The 26169-nt window shown below is 35.9% G+C and overlaps 1 long non-coding RNA gene across 9 annotated transcripts in view; it reads left to right on the top strand.

The window, feature by feature from the left end:
- Nucleotides 1-25968, top strand: part of LOC116444959 — a 131047-nt gene extending 105079 nt beyond the window's left edge. For 7 of the 9 annotated variants that reach the window (XR_004240596.1, XR_004240604.1, XR_004240605.1 and 4 more), the window contains 5 exons: nucleotides 16367-16543; nucleotides 19095-19248; nucleotides 24146-24266; nucleotides 25598-25724; nucleotides 25829-25968. This is a non-coding gene — a long non-coding RNA (uncharacterized LOC116444959). The remainder of the gene's footprint in view (nucleotides 1-16366; nucleotides 16544-19094; nucleotides 19249-24145; nucleotides 24267-25597; nucleotides 25725-25828) is intronic. The other 2 variants (XR_004240607.1, XR_004240600.1) reach the window with 1 other exon arrangement.
- The last annotated feature ends 201 nt before the right edge of the window (nucleotides 25969-26169 follow it).

Raw genomic sequence — 26169 nt, 5'->3', positions numbered from 1 at the left:
CTATAACCCAATAGTCAGGGTATTGGGCTTAATAAAACCTTGAGCCCACCCCCAAAGTTGTATTCCAGTCTTTCACATCATCTTGTTATTGGTTAAAAGGCACAAAAGTTATGCCTTGTAAATCACTCTTGGTATCACTTGGTTTGGTATCACTCTTCCTTTCATCCTCCACAGTGGCACAGCTTTGGAAGGAAGGACGGGTGGTGAGCAGCTACAAGGTGAACAAGCCGGCTCATAGGCCATCAGAGAGTGGAATAACTGGCACACTCAGGGTTAAATCTCTGTGAACAGAGGATGTTTTACCTTAAGGTCTGTAACCAGACTCTGTTCTAAGTAACTCTTCTAAGTTGTGTGGAACTGCACTGTTGAAGAATGTTCAGATCCAAGTGTAAACTGAGATTAAATGCTAGCCCTTTATTAAGGGGAGACTTGGAGGGCGTGGGGGATGTACTTTTATTCCACCCTAATATTTCCTTGGTGGAAGCATACATCTTTGGAATGGCCTTTTGATCGTGTTCCATGCATCGCTTCTATGTATTCAGGCATATACATTTTGCAAAATTAGGAGAGTAAGTTTCAAACAGATGTCTTGGGATGTCTTATTACATATTGTGATTGAAATAAATTAAGAAAGTTGTAATGCTGGCAATGAGGGGTCTTCAACTGCTTTCTGCCAGTGAATAATGTTGACTAATTTTCTGCAGGTTTTGGACTTGTATTTAAAGAAATTCTAATCAGCATCAAAATGGCCCTCTTTGAAACAGCAGATTTAACATTTTAGTGTTTTTCTTAAGTGCATTCATCTCATTGGCAAGCTTCAAAAGTTTAAAAAAGCAGTTGAAAGAAACTGAAGTTTTTGAACTTGTGGATGAAAAAAAAAAGAAAAAATAAACTTTTTGAGTGCAAATTAATACATTTTTCAACACTCTTACCCTTCTAAGCAGTAGAGGGTATTTAGTTCATTCCTCAAGTGGAGGAGAGAAACATGGTCTAAGTATTCTCAAAACTGCTGAGAATTGAATTTATAGTGAACACTTGGTCAGGACCCTGATCTCTCCTATAATGCACATGCTGCTGGCAGTTATTGAAAATCTCCATCCTCTCTTCCTGTGCAGTCTTCCAGCTTCTGAGTGACATTTGCCCCTGATAAGGCCAAAGTGAAATTCCACCTCCAGATATCAGGATTTTCTGTTTTTAAATACTAAATTGTACCTGTTCAGTAAACACTGAAATGATGAATTACAGATTTCATTTCGGTTTTTTTCTCGCCTTCATTGTATTACAGTTGATAAATTACTTCAGTCCCATTTTTAAAAGACATAACAGTTTTTGTAGCTTTCCAAAAAGTGATCTTGAATTTTAAGTGTCTGTAGCTTTCCAACAGAGGTTAAGTCCCTGTGTAAATAGCTCACTGTTAATCATAAATGTGACATTTCTTACATAATTCAGTCAATCTAAAATAGGGAAAAAGTAGAAAAGTTGTTTACAAGCTAGAGTATTGCAATAACAAGACCATATTATGTTGACAGACTGAATTCTTGAAAATTCTATTCTAAGTACAAAATCAGTTTACGGAGAATATAAGATCTAAAAAGAGACAGTTATCAGTGAATGATAATTACTCTTTATCATCTGTTTGCTGAGAAAGCAGGAGCAGTTAGGGCATTGCATCTCTTATTGCACTTATTAACCTCAACTTTCAAGCCAAGCTCTTCACAACACAAGATATTGAAGCTAATCATGGGCTTGAAAACACTGCTAGATGGGACACTGTCAGGATAATAATCTTTTGACATTTAGTTATCTTTTTCCTTTTCCTCTTTATTACTAGTTTTAGCTCAAATATTTAAAAATATAGCCATTTTGGTCACTGTTATTTTTTTCCCTCCATTTAATTTTTTACTTTCTACTTTTCTTACTTACATAATAGATTAACATGGCTCAGTTCAGCTATCTTCCTTACTGTAGAAAGCTCTGCTTTTCCCAGGCCTTTGAGCCACGGCAAGTGTCTGTGTACCTGAAAGAACCAGTGGGAGTGCCCTTTTCTTCCTGGCTGATCAGTTTAGGCAGCATCTGCTATTGCAGCATGACCTCTTTGCCTGTCCTGTAACATAGCCACAGGACTTAGATTAGTTATAATTTTACAATGAGGGAGGCAAAACACTGGAACAGATTTCCCAGGTGGTAGATGCCTCATGCCTGGAAACCTCTGAGGTCAGGTTGGACAGGACTCTGAGCAGCCTGATGTAGGTGAAGATGTCTGTGATAGTCCCAAATTATTCTGTGACTAAAACTGATCTGAATTGCTCATGAATTGCAGCTGATTTGTCTTGCTGTCTGGGCATGTCCCACCTGTGCAATCAGCCACAGCCCTTCTCAAGAGTGTGTTAAAGAAACCGGTTTGGGACAACTGGACATTTAAGAACTACTACAGAATATAAATGTTTAAATCATGAATATAAATGTTTGAAGAACAGGAGCATATATGGCCTAGTGGCATTTGTCTCATAAGAGCAAATCACCCACCCAAGGAGTTCTGCTTAGATGCTTGCAGTAGTCATCTTAGTTTTGCATATACTGTGAGTGTCTTTCTAAAATCTCTGTTCACCCCTTTCCCAAACAGCACTACCACAGAGAGAATTTGAAAATTATGTAATAAAAATTTCAATAAAATACAAAAAGACATTGAAGTAATATGGTTCTGATACATGTGTTTCTCTGAAATGGTAAACTGTGACTCAAAAATTTGGGTTTCAAGCCCATTTTTACCCGTTACACTTTGGTAAAAGTATATCTTCTTTAAACTTCAATAGTACTGGGTTTATTTTCCTTCTCCACACATACTCCAGACATTCTTTTCTCTGGCATAAAACTCTTTTGGTTTGTATAGTAACTCTGAATTGCCTGAGGTGGTGTGAGGGCAGTCTTTGTCTCCATTCCCTACAGGCACTGACTGGCTATGACCAGCTTTCTTTTTCAGATAGTCATAGTGATTCCTTTTGTTGATTGTCTACTCTACACTATTTTCCTGGCTTGTCTTAGCTGTTAATATAGAAGCAGGTAAATCACCACAATTTACAATTCAGTTCAATTAACATTTTCATTGTTTGATTTAAGACACAGGCCTCAATTTCTGCTGTTTTGCTGTCAAAAGAGCCCTTCACCTGTCCTTGCAAAAGAGAAAGAGTGTTCAGACAGGAGCAAGAGCCACAGTTGTGTAAAAGTCATTATTCCCAGCGGTGTATTTCTTGGTAAGCACTCGGAAATAGTTGGCTATTGCCAGAGGTCTGGCAAAAGTAGCGAGCTTTTTAGTTAATTGTACCAAAAGCAGTATTTTTAAACTGTATCATTGGTACAATAAACCAAGCAGATACCAAATGCTTCTTCTGAATTAGGAGAAGCATTACTTCTTGGTTATTTCTGTTCCTCTACTTATTCCTTTAAAAAATACAGAGCAAATCAGCTGCCTACACTACCTCAGTCCCACCAAAGCAATCCGCATTAGCTGAAATAATTTTGCAAAGGTGTGAAAGCAGGGGAGTTGCTTAAAAATCTCACAGCTTTATTGTGTTTCTGATTTGCAAACCTCTAACTTTCAACCTTTAAACTTCTCTCTTTTTCCTTGCTCATTACATAATATAAGAGGTGCATCAGAAGGTTTATTAGAGTTTATTAGGTTATTAGAGTAAGTTGCAGGCAGTAAGTAAATCAATAAGTTAAGTCCTCTGACTACTGGACCGATAACTCAGGGAATAATTTACCTATACATTTGTAAAGTTCATCAGGATATAGTAAATACAGTGTGTTTTTTCCTGCCAGTCTTTTACTCCAATTTAACACCCTGTTCAGCCATTAAAAATAAAAGAAAAATGCAAAAGGCACAATGAATCAAAAGAGATGTTTGGGCTTATATAATATTTTTTAGATCTAATACTTCTCTTAGAATGCTTCAGTTAATATATTCCTGTAAAAATCATAACTATTCAGCACTCTTTACTGCATTTACTCTCACAATGAAAAGTTTCAAATTGTATAATGATCTTTTTCACCCTAGTTATTTGCTTGAGAAGGAAATCTCTAACTCTCCTTGTTAATTTAGATAAATATGGGGTTTGGGTTTGTTTTTTTCTTTTATAGGCACAGCACCAGACCTTCATATTGCTCATGAAAGTTTAATTCTTGATCCATTATTATTTTTACTCTGTGTTAATAATGTATTAGATGTGCTTATTGCCTATCTGTGGATGTATAGATGGGTACACTTTGGTTAGACCAGTCAGAAGTGTTGCTGAGATCACCCTCACTCCAAAAGGATTCTAATGCTTATTGGTTTCGTGTTTTAAGAAAAATGAGTCAGTGCATGAAGGAATTTTATTCAAGATGTACTTATTAGATATGTTGCCTCAGTGAAGGTTATAGTTTCAGTATTGATCAAACCACTCTCCCCTGGTGTACAGATGATTAATTCCCTATTAACTCCTAAGAGAAGACTAACCTAAAGTGTACATTTTAACAAGTGGTACTGCTTCCTCCAAAGTGCACACAATCCCCCTCTTATTAAAAGTAACTCCCCAAATGCCTTTTGTGTGCATGTTACCTGCTTACCTTGATGTATTATTTCTATTCACATACTTTTTTCTTGATTTTTGCAAATAATTCTGCTTTATTCTTGCTGTAAGTTATGCCAGACATGTGCTTTTTGCATTTTATATATCACTTCTTATAGTAGTATGTTTAGAGCTGGTTTTAAAGGCCAAATGAAATTTTTTAGAATTGTGATTTTGAAAATTTTGCTGATGTTAGAAGTTTCTGCCTTTCTGACAGCTATTAGTAGTCACCAGTGGCAACAACATTTATCACAAGTTCCTTCACTGACCAAGTCTAACCTGTGAACCTGTGTTTGTGGACTCTTAAACCAAAGTATCTTGACTAATGGCTATTCTGAGATTCTCTCAGTTGCATCTGTTGGAGAGTTTTATTATGTATATGAGGCCTAGAGGATAACATGTTCTTTAGTCAAGTGATTTCATCTTTCATGTAACATTTGAAAGACCAGTAGTGGCCTGAGTACCATCACCAGAAAACTGTCATGCAGATCTCTATCAGAAGATGGAAAAAGGCTTAATTCTACATGGTCACTGATTTTGTCTTGCTGAGGGAGTGACAGAGTGGAAAAGCCAGGATTTCAGGCTTTTTGCACATGCTTTATGTATGTATAGGAAAGTTCAGAATGGTTGAGTCTTCATCCTTCTGCAGCATAGGAAAAACAAACCCCGAAGTACCATCCACCATGAAGACTAGTACTTTCAGCTGCAGGCACATTTCCCAATTGCTCACCAGTTTGTCACACATCACCAGCTGCCTGTAAAACTGTTTCTGCAAGACGTGTGTTTAGAAGAAAACTTGATCACATGAATGAAGCTCTAACACAATATCCAACTTGATTAATGCTATGATTAAAATACTGCCAGTCTGTCTAAGATTTAGTTTTTAATTGCTTCTCTAAAAGGTGTCTAAACTTCATATAATATCTGTGATATTTGGCATGATCCAGTCTTCACAAATTATTTTTATCTGTGAACCTTACAGGCACACAGTTTTGTATTTTCTTGCAGAATGTGAATGAAGCTGTGAGTTAGTGTGAGCCTATTACTCATCACTACAACATCTCATGAGATGCCAACACATCAAACATTAGGCTAATTACTAAGTCAAGGCTCTTTCTGTGGACATTTCTGTAAGGGTTCCAGCTAGTCTCCCAAACTAGGATTATTTGAGGGCATCAAAAGATTGGTGCATCCTGCAGCAAGAATTAAATAAGCTCAAACTGAGATAGATTTACAGTGACATTACAGACAAGTAGGGAAGAGAAGCCTTTTCCTTTACACATTTTGTTTTAAATTTTTCAGTATCCCCCTTTTTATAACAAACTGCTTACCATATGTTACTGTTTTAAAATTTTGGAGCTGAGTAGTGTGGGAAGTTTTAGGTAAAACGGAATTTTAGTTCTTGAGTTAGTAAAGATCCTAACTTGTGTGGAGAATAATTGTAGTTGTAAAGTAAAATTAAGAAGGTCCTACCTCTAATGACAAATATTTTGAACCGTGCCAGTTTCCTTTATTCAGAACTTTTAACACAAGAAGTTTAGAACTAGTTTCATAATCCATGACAAATACATTTGGGAATAAAATGATAATGTTAACTGGTTTAGAGCATCATCTGTGTCCTGAATACTGTTTTCTGCTTTTATCCAAATATTTTGTACAAATAAAAAGAATTAATATTTTTAAAAAACATTTCAAATTAGCTTAAGACATTCAGATTATCTTAATTTGACAACACTATTGTGTTTTTTGGTGTTCTGAACATAATCTTTAAAAGCAGGCTTCTAGAGAAAAAATTTGAAATGATGAATCTCAGATAAACTTCAGGAAATATTCCATGATGTTTGTTTAAAACATTTTAAATTGACAGTCATATTTAACATATTGTGAACATAAAAGATGGAAAATTAATATTAAAGGACAATATAAGTTGAAAAAGAGGATACATTAAATTGTTTACAATATATTTTTATATACCTTTCACTATTCATTAATCTGTTCGTCATTTTAATGTTTGAAAAACCCAAAATATCTTTGAAGTCTGCTTATGCATGGCTTAAACTCATCTTTACTATATATAAACATATATATATACACAAATAAAATTTCCATAGTTAGAAAGACTATTCATGGCAGTAATACTTTCCCTGCCTTACCTGTAAAACAGCTCAAAGAATCATGTTCTTTGAACAGAACTCATCTGTAGGTCCATCTTGCTCCCTGTCTAGCACTTGCAACAGAAGAAGGCCTCAAGCCTGGTCACTAGCTGTGGTTTGTTGCCCTAACATCCACAATTACCAGCTGAAGGACAATAGAGGGTACATCCCCACCTGCCCCCTTTAGTATCTACTTTTGGATATGGTTGTCCATTGTTTTGTTTAATCTCTTGAACATGTTTTTTCCTCCAACTCTGTCTTTAGCAGGAAGTTACACAATCACTATCCTTTGCATAAAAAAGAACTTTCTTGTTTTAGTCCAAGTTGATATGAGTTTCAGCAGGTAACCCTCGGTCTAGGTAGTTAGTCTGTCTCTCTGCCAGGACACCAGCACCAAGTCCTTATTAATTTTATTTGCTCTTCTCTTGCTTTTTCTGACTCTGCCATATCCTGTAGATATGAAGAGTGCTGCATGCAGTTGATAATGACAGTATTACATTTCATGTTCATCCTCAGTTATATTCTTCATGATGGCCAGCATTTTATTGTTGGTTTTGCTTAGTGGCATCTGTGGGACTTTGAGCTGATGCTTATAGAGAATTGTCCATGATGGTTCTGAAATCTGTCTTCTGAGTGCTACATCTCTGATAAAAGGTTTTCATGTATCCAGTATGGAGCAGAGGGCTTAAAGAAGTTAAAATATAGAACTCTTTCATAAGGAAAATCTACTGAATGCAAGGCAGATTTAAACAGTATGTTTGAAAGGGTGTTTAGAAAGAAAGTAAAGCTGCACCTTCTGTAAGTAACAGCTCCATCTAAGAAAGGGTACTATTTAGATAATATATCAGAGCATCTATACATATAAGGCTTTTCTCTGAGGAGCCTGCAAAAAATTATTTGACATTTTATCCTATCAAATTTTCAACACACCAATACAGAAGCCTTCTATTTGCCTTTTGTGCAGGATGAATGGCTCTTGCTGTAGCCACATTACATCATAGTACAGCATTTGGTCAATGATCTGTGTTCAGAAACTGCAGGATCAGTTCAATGCAAATATCACAGAACAATTGCTTAACCTATCTTCCCCTTGTTCAGAACTCTTCAGTGTTAAGTACAAAATGAGCCAGGGTTATGATTTCTGCCAAATCAATAAAACCAAAGGATTTGTGACCAAAGTATTAATTGTCTTAACAAGAGCATGTATGCCTCTCAAACTAATGAATCATCAAGTATTATTGGCTTGTTTTCCTTTAAACCTTTTGAATAATGCAGATTTTTAAATAGAAGGGTAAATGTTATGTGTGTTAACAGTTTTACAAATTAGCTGTGATTTTGTACTTTGGACTATGGCACTCATTACTGGACTCCTCCTGCCATTTCCATCTGTCTGTGTCAAGATCAACTGATTCTGCACTTTTGTTGGGTTGTTGTTTGGGGTTTTTTATATCTTTAGTCTGTACAATCTGAGAGGTTAATTCAGAATTACTAATCACATCCACCAAATAGATAAACAGATCTTTCCTAATACTGATTCCAGACACTTGACCGGTGATGAGTTTATTCAGATGTAGTGTAAAACCTATGAGCTGGATTAAACTTTTCTGTACCTGGGATTCCTGAAAGAGAACCTATGTTATGAGGAAGCTGATTCTCAAAAAACTTCATGGCCTTCATTCTCAGAAAACTGTATTCACATTCACAAAAGTTGTGTAAGAGGATTGGCAGCAATCCTTCTGCTTGCTGGTGAGCTGTAGAAGACTTCACTGAGGGATTTTGCACGAGGAAGTATCATCCCTCAATTTATAGGCTAAGTTTAAACAGTAACAGTAATCCCAAGCAAAATTCCAAATTCAATTAACACTATATGTACTCTGAAACACTAATGATGTCTAGTTCATATTTTATCAACTGTTGAAATTCAAAGCTTATAAAGGTCTCATCCTGCCATAAACTGTTCATGCTTAATTTGTTTCATTGTCTACCAGACACATTTGCTCCCAGGTAGATGATATATAATCAAGTAGATCCCTTACCAGATCTCACAGTAAAATGTCATCTCACAGTAAAATGTCATCTAAGAACTCACAGTGGTACAATCCAGAGATGGCAAAGATCGTTCATTATTCGTCTGGCTCTGCAGGACAACAGACAGCGTGAAAAACAATCTAAGCAGGCACTAGCAATGTACATAGAAAAGTTTCTCTAAAAGTGCAGGCTAGCTTCCTATTATTTATTGAAGAATACTGCAGAGAGCAAGCCTGCAAAATTGCAAGGTATTTGCAGAACTAAGAAATTTAAAAAGAACTTTGCTGAAATACTGTTGCTAGAGTAAGGAAAGACATAACCTCCTAATCATAAATTAACCATGAAGGTCGTGGTCAACACACAGATGACAGAATGCGACTGAAGGACCACTTCATTCAACTCAGCCTCAGGCACTGGAGAAAAATTGTACTTAAGTGTAGTGATATGTCAGAAGGCAATAAAGAACCAGAAATACCATCAACTTCAGGATGACAGTCACAGAAAACTGAACTCTAACAGCATTGATCTTATGTGTAAAGGCAAGCAGAAAATGATTGCAGTTGACAGAAACTGTGGATTTGAAAGACAAATCTTAATCTTAAATCACAAATAATGAAGCTAATAGTGTCTGTGAGAATGTACTGTACATACATATCTCATCACTGAGTACATAACACCAGTATGAAAGTTAAAAAATAAACCAAAAATAATCTGACAGCAGAGTTTAATAAAAGATTTGATGTGAGTTATATGCTTTCAAAAAGAAAAATGAAATATTTAAAAGAGAATAGCTTGAACAGTTGAATGGCATCCAGATTATTGTACATCTGAAAGTGCCATTGCTAGTACCACTAAAACAATCTTCTAAAAGGGTTAAAAAGCATCTTTTTTTTCAAAAACATTGCACTGCTTGTGTATTAATCTCAGAACAACCACCAAAGGAGGGAAAAAAGCTATCCCCTACTGTGGCAGTGAGCCTAAGTTTTCACACCCCGATAACCATTATATTTACAGCAGGACAGTATGTTCTGATGTGTCTAAGCAAAGACCTTTTCAATTCCTCCATGTAATAACCAGAGTATTTATCTCCCAGTCAGTTTTTCTTATATTTCCTGCAGTGAGACATATGCAATCTTTGATTTGACAACACAAATAAAATGAGCATTTAGGAAAATTTAGAAGCCAGTAAACACAGATCAGATTTTTTTTTTAATGAGTGCATCAAACTATAACATCATAATTTTCAGAGACTGATGATTAATTGGACTTTAGGGTCTACCTCTTTCCTCTCTACATTTTAATGGATGTAGATAGATAAAAATAATGTTTTAATTCTATGCAGTTCATGCAGTCACAATTTCACCATCAGAATTTTATGCCTCAAAAAAAGTAGAGATTCTGTACATGTGGAGAAAAGTGAAAAGTATGAGCTTTAACTGCTGCATATTTTGTCTTAGTTATATATGCAAAAATATGCCTTTTCAGTGGGTTTTTTGTTTGTGGTCTCTGCAATATTTAAAAACTTTTCTTTAGTAGCTGAATTCTAATTTCCTATCTATTGATATTTTATGTACATATAGTAGCAAAAATATATAAACCAAGATGGCAAAGAGCTGACTTTCACTACTAGAGATTTGACAGAATTGCTAAATGTACTGTTTCACAATTTAACAAAACGGGGTAATTGTGGAGGGGTTTTTTATTTCATTGCTGTAAATAATTGAGTTAAAGAAAAAAATCTCTAAATATTGAATGAAAAGTGATAGTGGAAGAAAAATGCAAAGGAACTTTGGAAAATATATACTTGGCATCAAAAGTGGTGTCTTCTACAAGCCCAGCAGGATAAAAGCTGTGACTCCAACAATACACTTCATCAGGTATTTCTCATAACAAATTAAAATACTGCTTGGTATGAGCTGTGCAGAATGATTGCAGAGCCACTGTCAAGCCTTGTACTGAAAGCTAATCAACACAGTTCAGTCAGCAATCACTGAATGGAAGAAAAACTGGAAGTCCTGCAATTATGCAATTGTCTTATCTATTGAAAGAACTACTGTCCTACACAGAAACTGAAAATTGATAGTGCATTTGCAGTGGACAGACAACTGGTTCCTCACTTTATAAATGGTGCTTATCCATATTTCCATTTTCCCTGGTGTAGGTTTTTATTGCATTCACAGTGTCTTGGTGTGCAAGTCTAATTTCATGGAGAAAAAAAATCTTGGACATATCAATGAATTGTTTCTGAAAAGAGAGGGAAAAGAAAATATAAAATAATTTTCAGTCAACCTGGTGATGCTAAACAAGAAGTCATTGACCTTTGAAGCTTCATTCAAGTTGCCTTAGCTATCAATACTGAAAGAAATGTGAACATTAGAAAATTTATTCCTGTCCTTGTGTTAGCCTTAACAAAATCTGGTCCTTGTCTGGCAGTAAAGGAAACACTCAAATTCTGAGCATCTAAAAATTCTGCAAGCTGAGATATACATTATAGATGCTCTGACAGCTAGAAAGACAACTGAAAATAAAACGAGTTCATTTCTCACAGCCATTTATTTCCAGAATAGACTCTCTAAACTGAGTTCTGTTTAACTCTGCTGTTTAAATATGGTCTGTTTGTGAAAGTCATTAGAGGACTAATAATCACCTTGTATGCTTTAGTTGACCAGTTGACTACAAAACTATTGCCCATACCAAAGTAAATGTTTCGAAACTGTATCAGGATCTAGCAAAGACCCAGGAGAAATCCATGTGCTGATAGGTCTCTCCTGATTTTCAACTCACTTTAAACTTTGTAGGATTTTAATGAAATTAATTTTTCTGAAGTTCTGCCCTATCCACAATCTTTTACAAATCTAGACTTTAGTGGCTGCTCTGACAAGAGTGCAGAAGAGTCCATTGACAATCAGTCCCAGTAGCCTCACTGATTCTGTACCTTAGCTTAGGCTCATTATGAAGTGACCATGCCAAACCCTAGCCAGAAATGGATGAACAAAACTAAATAGCTCACCTGATTCAATATTTAATGCAAAAAGACCCAAATAAACCCTCCTGCCCCCACACCTCCTCAAAATCTCACCATCCAATTCTTACCCTTCCCATCTTAATTGATCTCTTTTGTCACCTTAAATATTTGAGAACTCCTTCCAGAGTGAAAATATTTTTTGTCTGTTGATTCAGAAGGAATTTGATTTTGTCTGCTTTGATTTGAGTGAAAATAGTAGCTCTCTGATTTTTTTCTTCTCCATAGTCAGAACATGAAGATCTAAGGTATTCCAAAGCCATATAAGCATATTTTGAGTTCTTTCAACTTGTTCATGTCAGAACATCTGAAGAAACAAAACTGAATAGAATTTGACCATCTCTTTCAAAACAAGAAATTTTTTGAAGGATTTTGCAAGGAAATTATGTGAATGTCAGACTGAACTGCAAAGAGAATAATTGCTCAAGTAATTTGACTATTTGAGAAAAGAAATAATTTATCAGAAAGTGTGCAAAATGTATAAAATACTGATTTATTGCAAACATTAAAAAAAACCCTCAAAGTGTTATCCATCAAATGCACCTAGAAAATACTTCCCAGCTGCAGCATCATCTCAGTGTTCCCATTACCAAAACTGAAACTGATCTTCTTGCAAAGGTTTTTTTATTCCTTGCCTTAGTTCTTTCTCGATAGGACAGGACTTGGGTTTGCCAACAGAGGGCAATAGTCAAGCTAGGAAAGACTGCATCCATCATTTTTGCAACTTCTAATGAGTCAGAAGGACACATAGAATCCTCATCTGCTTTTATGGATATTGCTGTGTAATTGCAGTGTAATTATGGCACACAACAGCTTCAGAAAATTATCTTTGAAGAAAACAGCTGGTTCTCTTTAACAAACAGAGATGAAATCCTGTCAATTTAAAAAAAAAATCCAAAGGAAAAATACTAAAAATATATGCCAATAATAAACAGGCAACAACAACAACAACAAAAAAAGAAGTATCATAAAAAATTGAAAAGGATAAATCAGAGAAACTGCTATGAAAAATACGACTAAAGTATAAAACATTGGAAAATTACAATGATGTGAATGTTCTTTTATTACATAGTTTTATATTACAAAGCAAACAGGCTCATTGAAAAGATTTCCATTTTCCTTCCACTCATGAGTAGTACATAAGATCCCAATCCTGACAGCCCTTCTGCATGCTTTCCTCTCAACAGAAGAAATCCCCTTGGTTTCAGTGGAATTTCACAGCCTGATAAGGCTACCCCCAGCCCTGTGCTCCAGCTCCAGAGCCCAGAGCTTGCCAAGCCTTGCTCTGCCAAAGAATTACTGATGGCTTCTGTTGGGGGCTGAGGATAAGGGGGCAGTGCACTGGCACCAGGGGCCAGGCTTGGGTGGGTGGTTGAGAAGATATGCCCAGAACTGGGAATTGCCACAGCAGCCCTCAGGAAGAACACAGCAGCTGGGCAAAGGAGTGAGTTGTGGGGAGAGGAGTTGCAAAGAACAGGTTTTAGCAGCCAGCTGGGGAACGAGACAAAACCGCCTCCACCACAGGCCTGGATGTGCACCAGCTGACACTAGCAAAAGAAATGGATATGGATTTGGTGCACTTCTGTAATGTGGAAACCATAAAACAGAGCAAGGGAATGTTGCAAAACACTTTTTAGTAAGTACAGCAAGCTTTTTACAATATTTTTGTAATCTATATTGATATATAAATACAGTTATTATTATGTAATTAAACGTAACTACAAATTAGTCCAAAATAACAGTTAAACAATACATGCCGAAAAATATGTTGTGTGGCAATGCTCCGTAAGCCCTAGTGCTATGGAGCTTTCAGTACTGAGCTTCTTTATTTCTTGATGTTAAAGTGGGTGAACCGAGGGACTGGGATTATCTCCCACGGATTAATTTGCATATGTGTTGTATGGCTCTTCTGTAGGCAGCAGGCAGACAGAGAAGAGGAAAAAATATACATCAATATTAGTAGTAGTATTTGTGTGCCATGAAGAAATTCACAATTAGGGAAGTAGGTCACACTACCAGACTCAAAATAGTTATTGAGAGGGGAGAATTAACTCATGCTTGTAAGCATGTGGCCCAGGTTATGCAGAAGAACCTTATCTGGCATACAGTATGTGAAACATTAAAAAGAATTACATTTTATTTATCAAAATCTTATTTTATCAATTCTTAATTTGCAGACATTTATAAATGCTATGAACACTTGAAATACACAAGTCTCTAACCTATGTCAGTATTCCATTATGGAAGCATCACTAATAAGGTCCCAGTTAAAGATGTACTTTGTACTTACAATAGGGTTATTAAGGTGTAATGATATATTTCCAGTCAATTTAACAGCATAACTAATAATGAATTAAAAGAGTATATGTTATATGAAAAAAATTAGTTCAGGAAGAATTGTTTAATTTTCTCAATGGTGCATATCTTTCTAGCTCCTTACATCCTTATTTGTTTAAATTTGGTAGAAACAGTGATCAGGCTGGTAAAAACCTCCAGTCAGAGACAAGAGTTCACTGTTGCGTATGTGTATTGTTCTCTATATCTGATGCAGTACAAGACTTGCCCAAATATTTGTAAAGGCTGGTCTCTAACAGTTGATCTACTTTGTGGGAAACCTTACTGCTCCATGGAACGGAAGCTTTGAACAAGGGAGTGCTCAAATTGGAATGGAGCGTTGGAAGTATAGACAGCTAGAAGTACAGAAGCACTGAGCAGAGGCTTATTCAGAAAAATGCAAACTTAACAGTAGTCTAATCAGTAAACTGAAAAGTACCTTCTGCATTGTTATCTGTGACACAGGCTGGGGAACAAATAACTTTAAGCAGTACCTCAGAGAAGCCTGTGGTTGATGTTGCTTTTTATCCCCTCTGATCATAAAAGGTTAGGAAAACAGTCATCATTATGGATATTTCTTGCCAAGCGGACAAAAAAGACAAATGGGAAGGATGGCTTTATGAAAAGGCTGTTGGAATGTGTTGCTGCAATTGGAGGAAATACTGGCAAAGAGTATAACTGAACAAAATATTGAACACATATGAACCTGTGTTTTAAAATGCTCAAACCACAGTTCCATTTTATGGAACTAAATAAACTACAAGCCATACCAGCAATCAATTGTGTGTAGACAATCAAACAAGTTTTTTCCATGAATTCTGCTGTTTACTTAAAGGAATTGTTAAATATTAAAATTAAATGTGGATATTAATTTCTAGAAAAAGGCAGCACTGTTTTTGAATAAAAGTGTTTAATTAATAATAGCAGAATTTTACCATGCAGATATTTACATTTTTCTTTACTGTGATTATGAAAAATTAATTTTTTACATGGTAACAACAATTGGCAGATAGTTTTATTATTTTCAGAGAAGGAGACATTGCTCTGGGAGTTAATAATTCAAGGATGGGCATGAAGTCAGATGCTGGGAGGAAGAACAAGGAATTTGTGGGTACACCAAGGACAAAGAGTTTTTTTATCCACAGGGATTGCATAGGCTGTGGTTAAGTGAATTATATCATCATAACGTTGTAGTGCTGACATAGAAAGTAATTGGTTCACATAAACTTCAGTGCAGTTTGTTCCTTGGCTGGATTTCTAGAAAAAGCTCAAAATTGGAAACATTGAGAGTGAAAGCAGCTGGGCAAGCCAGATTATATTCCATAGGCAGCACCTCTAAGTGCAAAGGGACTTCAAAGAAAAGAAGAAAGAATTTTCAGATGACAACTTTTTGCTTTGAAGATTTGGTTGTGCTACTTCTTTAAAGATGAATATGACTAGAAAGGTGTACCTGGCTGGGTAATAATGATTAGTCATACTGATGACACAGCAGTATCTATATTTACATCCAACCACAGGAATAGGAAGTATCCTTAGAAGTTATACGTAAATTGATAGATGCTTAAAATTTCTGAATAGGACTTAAATAAAATAAAAACTAGGTGAGCCCTGTGAATCCCAAATCTATTAATGAATCCAGGGTAGGAACCTCTAAATTTTAAGTGTTTTCATGCAGATACCCAGGTTACTGCATGTCTTTAAAACTGACTTCTGTTTTAGGGACATATTTTCTGTCTCTTGGGTGAGTATGTGGGAAAAGCACCATGTGTTTTTTGGATGTGAGAACTTTCCTAATGACCAATGTGTTTTAATTCCTAGTTTTTATCCTCTTGTTTTGCTACAAACAAGTTTTGACTTGGTTGCTTTTTGTATGGGAGCATAAGATTTTATGGCCATTTTTGTGAAATGCTGTTCATCTCTGTGTTTCCAATTATGAGACTAAATCTAATAGAAATATACCTGTTGGAAGAACACAACTTGCATGGGCAGAGTTTTGGATGGCTTGATACCTCAAGGCCATGTCTTAGATTTCTTTCATCATGTGGGAAGGTGGTGTTGAGTAGATAACAATTCAGTCTCTCAAGTGATGATGACAATGTCAAGATTTTCAGTCTTCTTTTTGGTAGCTTGTTGGTTTTTAAAAGCTTCTTGTTTTATTTCTGCTTATTTGTAGTGAGATGTCAGTTTTTAAAAATATTTTTTTCATTCTTGTTTATTTTGAGGTCAGATAGAAAAAGGACTGTGTGCACAGTAACTGAGAAAAAGAAGCAAAATGTGTACTTTTCTGAAGTTCAGACATATATGAGTAGTTGAAATAAATTTCGTAAAGGTCAGACTATTGAGAGTTTCACACCCGCAAAAGTACTTTAATCTACAGCTTCAAAATAGATATACTTAAGGTAATACGAATATGTAATTATAGAAGTCTTGTATTTCAGTAATACTGGTTTGGGTGAGGTTATTCCATAGATATTAATGACTATATTGCTTACTTTTATCCTCTGAAAAAGTTTACAGAGTTTAATTCCCTCAAGCTTTGTAAGTCACCTTAAGCCTCATTGCAAATTTATATTATATTTAGATGACATTAGAAGAAGAATGCTATCCCATGTTCCTTCCATTTACTTGTCCTGACAAGACTCCTTACTATGAGATGTCTTCCAACAATGTTTTTCTCGGCACTTCTGAGTCTGGATATCCCAACAGCAGAATCTTTCAAGCTAAAAAAAAATTAAATAAATGGTAGAATATGTCATTCTCTTTATACTACTTCTGCTGCTGGAGATTACTTCTTAGCTGCTGTGGGAGACAGAGTTGTTTTCATTTTCTACTAAAACCCTCATCCAGATCTACCTAATTCTCAAAAGTAGGTAAAAAGCAGCTCCACAAATGCAGCTTATATTCTCACAGAAAGTCACAAACTCAACCAATAGTTTATTTTGATTGTCTTTCTTATTTTTGAAGTCAAGATGGAATGACTTCATTTCCCAGCAAAAAGTTTTGTGTTCCTAAGGATTTCAAACCAGGGCTATGGGGTGTCCTGCAAAGAACCCCACAGCTACATGCAAGCATGATCTACAGCCACCTAAAATTATCATTGTCCCAATCCAAAAGCTGCAAGCCATTTAAAAACCTACAAGCTAGTGAATCTGCTATTTTGAAAGATTTGTGTTTAAATTGTCCTTTGTTGTGAAAGGGAACATGTTACATATGTCAGTGTTTCCAGTGTATTTCCTGCCACCAAGACCTCCATCTTCCATCTAGTCATTTGTAAGTACCCAAAGTTGGCCACGAGCCTGTTTCTGAGAGAGTTTCTTCGCCAACATATGGCTGTGCTCAGAATGATTGCTCTGGCCTTCAGTCTGCTCATTTAAACCTAATGAGGTCCACAGAGGTGACTGTATGACTCACACAATGAAGTCATTTTTCCAATTAACATTCTGACAAATGTCTTGTAAGTAGAGCTGCTTCAATAGGTTTCCACAGGTGGAGGAGAGATCAGGTATCACAAAATACTCAGTTACTTTCTTCTGATCTGAGGAATTCCATTCACTCTAGAGTGTGACTCTTCACACAACAGATGGATATTTCATGTCTGTGGAGTGTGACCCGTTCCTAAATCAAACTCTCTATCTGCAAGCCAAAGTGCTCATGCAAGGCACAAAATTAACCTTAGTCTTGAATAGGCACTCATAATGTTCACACTAAAAAGCCTTCATTTTATTAGGAAGTCTTTTATTCATTATTGTGGGATATAATGTTTGGAAATGTAAGCAGCTGACACCTAATGGAAGACTTTTAAGTAACCAATTGAAAAGCCATTCTTCCTGTCTGCCGATGCCCTTTCATTTTAGTATTTGTGAGTGTTTACTCAAACAGCTTTTGTTGCATGAATATGAGAGGAAGAAGGGAATCAGAAATCATCTAAAGAGTACTATTTTTTTTTTATTTTTACTGGCTAAGCATTATTTGTTATTTCCACTTAAAAAAAAAAAAATCTGTTTAGAGAGCAGAAGCAAACCCACATGATTTAGCTAGCAGCTATGCTCTACAAATTGTGAATTGCCAAAGTAAACTGTCAACAAATCTCCTTATGTACTGAAATTTGGTACATATACTGTTCACATATACAATGAAAACAAGGAATAAATTCATAGGAACTCAAATTCTTTACCAGACAAATTGGAACAGAAAAAAGTAATGTAGTGTTTTAGATAGCGTATGCATCAGCTATCACTAATTGGAAGTTTTATATGTAGAAGAATAATATTTTGACCTTCTTTGATAAAAGATTGAAGTTGTAAACAGTTTATTTTTCCAAATTCAACTCAGTTGATATATACAATCAGCACTACTACCAAGTAAAACATATCAAGGGAAGAAAACAAGCAGGGAAACTGTCTCAGAAGCAATTTCCCTACCACAGTGTACTGATATAATTGAGTCAAGATTTGTAAAGTGTGATAGTATCTACTACTGGACCAGCTTCTACAGCTGGGAAAAAAAAAATTACAGGCTTTTAAATACTTATGAACTCCAGCAGATTTGAAGTAGGTGAAGAAAACTCCAAAGATAAAAGCTTTGTTGCTCTCAAAATATAAATATGGCTCAATATGAAGCCCTATAGAAATACTCAAATTAATTCTGAACTAGCCAGAATGAGGCAGTGTTGCCTAGACAGAGAACTGTACTAAGGGGCTACAGTGACCGAAGAAAGGATTTCTGCATGCTCTTGCATACTTACCAAGTCATTTCTAGGTAGCATGGATAAGGGATCCTGTAACCCAGTGAACAGTGAGCCATGGAGGCACTCAGGTGCTCATGTTCTGTGGATTTTTTGGTTATACTGACTGTCTTTGGAAATAGAAGTCTTACCCATTGTGAGATCCTTTTCACCTCTCTTTGGGCATTCTACAGAATAAATATCTACAGGTAGGGCTGTTGTTTCAGGTTCCCATCATGGAAGTGGGATAGAGGAAACAGGAACCCAGTTCATCTCAAACACCTTTGACAACAAATTACTCCAACAGCAGATGACTTACCTATCAAAACAAGGGACAAGAGAAGTCGTCTCTGTTTAATGCAGTGATCTCTAGATTTATAGGTAAAGTGTTGTCATCAGTATGTTTTTCTTGTTTGATTTTGCTTTGGTGGAGCAGGAAACATTTTTCCTTTTACTTATCATTTGCAGTCAAATTATTTCCTATTGGTCTCAGTTAACATAGCTTGTTGTGTGCACTACTTCTTAAGAGTATGATACTGTAATATTCAGAAGTCCATTAGTGAATCCTTCAGAGTGACTTAAAATTAATCTGTTAGCATAATATCTCAATATGTTTTTCTTCTGGTACAAAGAAAAACCAACTTTTCCCTAAAAAAATCCCATGCATTTAAATAGCCAAGTAGTTTGATGGAAAAATCAGGTCGGAAAGGGTGGGATAGAAGAAAGGGAGCAAGATACCAGCCTTCTGTGATTCCCGAGGAGGCAATATATTTGATGATCTCATCACGAAGGTTACTAAATAAATGAAAGTAAATGGCTGGTTGATTCCCTTTAATTCAACATGTGGTGTAGACACTTCCTTCCTATTCCCTCACTACAGTATATTGGATCACATTAGGCTTGACAATAAGGATTGACTTAGTGGTTTTCAGTTCTGTATAGTGATTTTGATTCTTTTTCAAAATGATTTACTGATTGCTCTAATGTGCTTTCTAATTCCTCATTTTGTTGGTGGTGCTTTTGTTAACTCTTTTTTTTAAGCCATTACTAAAGCTTTATTGACATACATTAGATGTTAATTTCCAAATTTACCAATTCGTTATTACTATAATAACAAACTTATCGGTTTTGTTATCAGATCACTGGCCTTTTAGGTCTTTATTTTCCTTTTCATTTTTTCCCTTTTTTTTCGCTCTTTCAGTCTCTCTGTTGGGTAGAGTGGGGAATGAGCATAGTTATCAAGGACCATAACTGGTTACCAAAGTTACTATTGCATTAAGGTAGGTAGGAATTTTAGAGTGTGTTTGATGTGAAACAGGAATGTAGTACGAATGCAAATATTCCCCAGTGTAAAATAAAGCAAATGAAAGGAAATGAACATAAAGTACTGATTCAATGGTTCATGATCAATGCCAGTAAGGATGTTGGAATGGATGGTTTAGTATTTCTGAAGATGGTTACACAATATTAATCCACTATCTTGAGTTATTTAATATGTCCTTGATAGATGCTAAGGCATTGGTGAGGCTTTGCATACATCCTGGAATTAGTGTCATTTAAAGAATTATCAGTTTTTATTGCCTCTCTTACCAGTCAGTACAAGTTAACTTATTAGACTGTAAGAGACAGAGAATGATGGAGACTGCAAATTCTTTTTTTCTCAAATTTCTCATAGTCACCTTTTCATGTGACTTTCATCCTTATTGCTTAACAGCTATGATCTTTCTCTAGTTTATTAATGGTAGAACTTTTGCTTTTAAAAATTGGTTGACCCAAGTAAGTCTTACAAATGTCTTCAAATATTTTCATGTATCCAGTTTAATTAATATGTTACTTACAAGACTTTAACAGAAATCATTAGATATGGGCTCTTTCACCATTACATATTTTAATGGCAAAATCAATCAATTTCTGGTTTATATTATTAATATTGATTTACTTTCATTTTCCAAAAATACCCATCTGATAGCATAGTGCAGTGGTGCTGGTACTTCATCAGGTTTAAAGTCATCTTTTCAAGGCGATTTTGATCTTAGTCAGGACTGTTTCAACCAAAGTGGAGTGATAATCAATAGAGAGAGAAAATATTGCTGTGCTTTTGGGACAGAAGAATTGGAATTTCAATCTATTTTTTAAGTTGCTAAAGGAAGAAACTTCTTCCTAACTTGTTTTTTTCATGTGTTGTAAAACTGTGAGAGTAGCCAGACCCCTTAGGTTACTTGGTTTAATTTAAGCAGACTGTCTCTTTTTTCAATGCACGTTCACTTCTGGAGCACCCACCTTTTTAAGACACCTCTGCTATTCCTGCTTATGTAGTCTATAGACTTCCTGCTTCTGGAGCTGATGAAACTCTCTTTGAAGACAGATGTTATTCGTTTTGTGTAAAGACTCCAAAAAATAAGACTGAAAAATCATATAGGGCGTCAAACCTACACCTGCAACATTCAGTGATGTGTAACAAGCTCATTCTGTTGACATTGGCAAGTGCTGACTTTAGCAACGTGATAGCTAGAGATGTGTGAAATGTTTACAATGAAGCCAAACACCTCTGAAGTTTCAAACTTTTAGAAAAGTCCTTCATATTAAAACTGAGGTAAGTCTTCTCTTGAATTCAAAAGGATTTTCACGTTGAATTAGACTCAAAACTTCATTCTAATTCAAAACTAATTCAGGCATTTGTTTTTCTATTTATAGGCTTTTGTAAAAAATGAGTACTTTCCTCAGAGAAAACTAGTACCGATCAAAAGCAAAGTGAATATTCCCACAAGTTTTCAATGATCCATCACAAAAATTTTCATGGATCTCATAATGTAAGATTATCTATTAACTCTATTATTATGCTAAAATAATAAGCACGTTCATTTAGATTTTTCCATTTATTCTAACTTCAAAACATTCTGGTGCAGTAATCCAGCCAACAGCCCACACAACATTTCTGGCCTCGAGGCTGACTCAATCCAGGCAGATTTATCTTTTGAAAAGCTGGTACCACTATTCTGAGACAGGAAAAAAAGCTTCTGACTGAAAGTGAGGGTTGCCAGACATGACTCAGTCCCCAAACCCAGAATCCTGTGCTATGCAATGTTTAAAATGCCATTTCACATTAATAAGTTATTTTAAAAATAAAAGAAAAAAGAAAAAAAAAAGAAGAAAAAAAAAAGAGAGAGAGAGAGAGAGAAGGAAACTGGCACCGTGCCTACATTCCTCCTGAGCCAATTTTGCACTTGCCCAATTGCAAGCATAAGTGGAACCTGCATTTGGATGCATTTTTGTGAACGGCTATGTTACAAAGCCAGTGAAGCTCAAGAAACAATAAAGTATTGGCTGTTTTACAGTCATATATGGTTATGGTGCACCTGCTGAGGTATGGCCAGTAAACTGAGTGTGATACGGAATGTGTGAATGTGATTTGCTTTGACCTTGGTATGTGAGAGTATCACCAAACATATATTTTCACTCAGACACGTAACTTACCATTGGACCAGAGCGAACATGCACTAGGACGTGTGATTTGTGTATTTGTAATAGAGGGAGGGGGCCTGTACTAGGCATGGGATCTTTGATGTAGTAAATATCCTCAATTACGGAGTCTGGAGGGAAAGGAGAAGGTGAGAAGGCCAGTTTGTGACTGTCTAAGGAGGTAAAAGGAACAAAGACTGTTTCTTCCTTTGTACTCACCTAACAGTAACCTGTGAACCATTTCCATCTTAGCACTATTTTGACCTGTTTAAAGGTCATGCATAAGAGAGCAAAAAGGAGAAAGCTTTCTTTGTCAGCTCTTGTAAAAATGCACAAGGGACAGGGACCGTCTTGCCTGATCTAATCAAACTTCTGAGTTTCCAAGCACATTTCAGAAGGGTAATTAGAGCTGATAACACCAAATAAAAGTCTGTGTCTCTCCTTGCGTCAACGAGTCTTCTGTATTTGACTGACTGAATATTTGAGAAAAAGGTACTTAGCTGGAACTTTTTTCAGAAAAAAGAATTAATTTTCATTTTCTCTCCTTTTCATCTATTGATAGTCATATCTCTTGCAACTTATCAAAAATTTTCAAAATAGGACTGGTTATAAAAACTGAATCATTGAGATTCCAGCACACTGTAAAGATCTTATCAAAAAATTGGTAAAATGTATCACCTCCTTGGACATGAAAGCATGTGATTTCAAGTGTACGAACTAAAAAGCCCAATGTAGAAAAGCCTATGACTCAGCTGTAAGACATTTCATTGCACGAGAGCCTCCACGTGTCATTTAAAATGTATAAGTGTCATCATAAACCTCCCACTCTCCTAAGAATAGAGCTATCACTGGACCCTGTTATCTCACAACCCCAAGGTACATTATGATAATGATACTGCTTAACATCAGTGTACAGAGAGAAAAAACACTGGAGATGCCGCAAGCATCTCAACTATAAAGAAAATCAAATTAAAATATTAATTTACTGATTAATATAACATTAGATGACCCATTTCTCCAGCTTGTTAAACAACAAAGACTTGCAAAACTAAATAAGGGCCTAAGAGATAAGTGTTTTAAGAATTCCCATAGAGATGTTTAGCTCCTTTTTAAACATCATTAAAGATGTGCTTTGCATATAACAGGCAGTTTTATTTTTTTGCTGCACTGACAACTCCTGCTTGTTTTTATTAATATATACTTTCAGAAAAGGTTACAAAGTGAGTGGTTTGGTCACAGAGTTTGAACAATCAGCTCATACTGTAGAATAAAAAAACATAAGTACAAGGCAGACTTGGGAGGAAAGAGAATAAAATCATGCAGGTAAACCACAGGGCAGAGGGTTTAAACTTCGATATGCAAGTATGAGAAAAATATTTAACCATTTGTACCCTCTGTGCCTGGAAAATGCAAAGGAGAAAAGTTTCTTTGCTGATTTTTCCATATAAAATGCCTGCTGCTTGGAAAAATGGGAAATTTCAATGCATGATTTTTGTACAGGAAATGGCAACCTAAATTAAAGTAACTTACTTCAAAACTAAAAATGCCATGGTTAAATTCTACAGCAAGTTTTATCCCTGTTATTGGATGGTAATGTCTCATGACATCAGGATATTGCTCGAATTTTTGTGCTATATTTTATCGAAGAATGTCAGTAGAAATATTTAGCAAGGTTTTTAAAAATTATCTTTCTCAATAAGCCAAACCCTCATAATATTAGAATTGTCATTGCACTCCTATGAGACAATACATGACTTGATAGGGGAAGAAACTCTGAATCTTCTGTTTCCATGGATAAACGCTTTTGTTTTTTCCTTAGTGATCCCGAAGATATCAGCCTGTAAGCATGGATATTCACCTTGTATGTCACATATGATGTGTATTTTAAAATGAGCTCAAAGGGAAGAGAGAGCTAAAAAAACCAAGTACTTCTGTAAAAGGTACTTAATATTCTCCTTACAAAATTTTGCCTTTCTGACCTTGGCCCCATCATGCATGTGATTACATAGGTTGGAAATAAGGCAGTTTGGGCTTCCTAAAATAAAGGGGGGGTGTGTGCATGAGTCTGTTCCCTGAATGTGCAGTGTTCCAAGTTCTTATCTCTCTCCTTTTTGTTCTTATCCCCAGTCACTGCCTCCAGGGTACCAGCTTTCCTTATCCCTGCTCCCATGGCAACAAGTCTCTGTTCCAGCAGTAGTGGCTCTGTCTCTTCATCTCCTCCCTCTGCAGCTACGTTCTGCAACTTAGAAGTAGCTTGATTTTCTCTCACTACTTTCTTTCCTTTATTTATCAGGCCATGTGGGCTTGTTCCAAAACCTCTATTGTTAATATACTGATTCTGTATGTGACACTACTTTAACCAAAGTGAATCCAGGCCTGTTTTCCTTCTTGTCCCAACCTACTCTGAACTGTTCTCTTCTATGCTTGGCTGTCTGAAAGAGGCAAGAATTATCATTATTTTAAGCATTGTCCTCCCACTTTTCCACGGCAGGATCAGCACAAATTGAATTGAAACAGCAAGCATTTTAAAATGTAAATTAGATTAAGAAAGGTTAGAGTTGTATGTGCTTTAAAAACAATCCAACTGCCGCCACTATTTTTGTAGGTAGTTTGTGCACAGAAAAGAAGATGTGAATTTTTAAAACAATCTGCTAGCATCAAATGAGAAAAAGATTTTAGAGTAGCCATTCCCTTTCATTTTTGGTTGACTCTTTAATATGCTACAAAGCATTTTATAATACAAAATATTGATATTGGACCATGATTCAATCAAACAATCCAGTAGCAGCTAACAGTTCCAGAATAAATATACAGCCTTTTGAAATGCTGAAAGTACATGGGCCTAATTAAAAAAAAAAAAAAAAAAAAGAGGCAGAGAGGATAACAGTTTAGCAGTAGGAAAGGGGTAAAGATCCAGTGTGGGAGTTATAAATCTCAGGGATGTTGTAACATAATCAGTTTATAGATAACAGTAAATTTTTCATTTGCTGATGTGTGATTATTTGGAATAAAACAATGTTGCTGCTAAAGAATATATCAGTGTGCATTACAATGACTAGCAACTTCTACAGTTTTCTCTTACAAAGTGATTTTTGTTTACTGTAGTTCACTTGATTCCTTTTTAAGAGCTAACGGGTTTGGAGCCTGAAATCTTCCTTAATCTTAATGGGAAACGCAGGATATTTAACAATTGTCAGACTGCATTCCCATGTTATGATGGTATTGAAGAGCTTCCTTCTCCTAAAATATAAGTTATTGTATTTTTTTTTAGGGGGAAGAGCTGTTTTTGCATCTGTGTGAGTTGGGGTGCAGCTGTCTGGAAAGCAGGTCTGTGGAGAAGGACACCAGGATTCTGGTGCACAGCAAGTTGAAGGAGCCAACAGCGTGCACAGCCAAAGGTAAACAAAGTCCATACTGAGCTGCATCAGCAAGCACATGGCCAGCAGGTCACAGGAAGAGTTTATTCCCACTAAGCCACTTGCATGTCCTCTTACACCTGTAGTGCCACAGTGTCCAGCTCCCCACTATAAGAGAGGTACTGACAAATTGGAGCAAAGCCAGAGAAGGCTGGGATAGACAGGAGTTGGAGCGCACAACACCCTGAAGGAATGTACTTATTTAACCCTTCAAAAAGAAGACTAAAAGGTGATTTATTTTCTGTCTCTAAGTACATATTGGGTGGTTATGGAGAAACATAGGTAAGGTAGTCTCTTCTCCAAGATTCACAACGAAATGACAAATGATGGTGATAAAAAGTTACATCATGAGACCTTGCAAGGGGACTTAAGGAAAAAAATTCCTCACAATGAGAATGGTTAAGTGCTGAACAGGCTGTCAAGAAAG

Source organism: Corvus moneduloides, chromosome 1 (genome assembly GCF_009650955.1).
Source record: "Corvus moneduloides isolate bCorMon1 chromosome 1, bCorMon1.pri, whole genome shotgun sequence".
Lineage (NCBI taxonomy): Eukaryota > Metazoa > Chordata > Aves > Passeriformes > Corvidae > Corvus > Corvus moneduloides.
The sequence above is the reverse complement of the archived record's forward strand: the minus strand, read 5'-3'. Positions and strand labels throughout refer to the sequence as shown.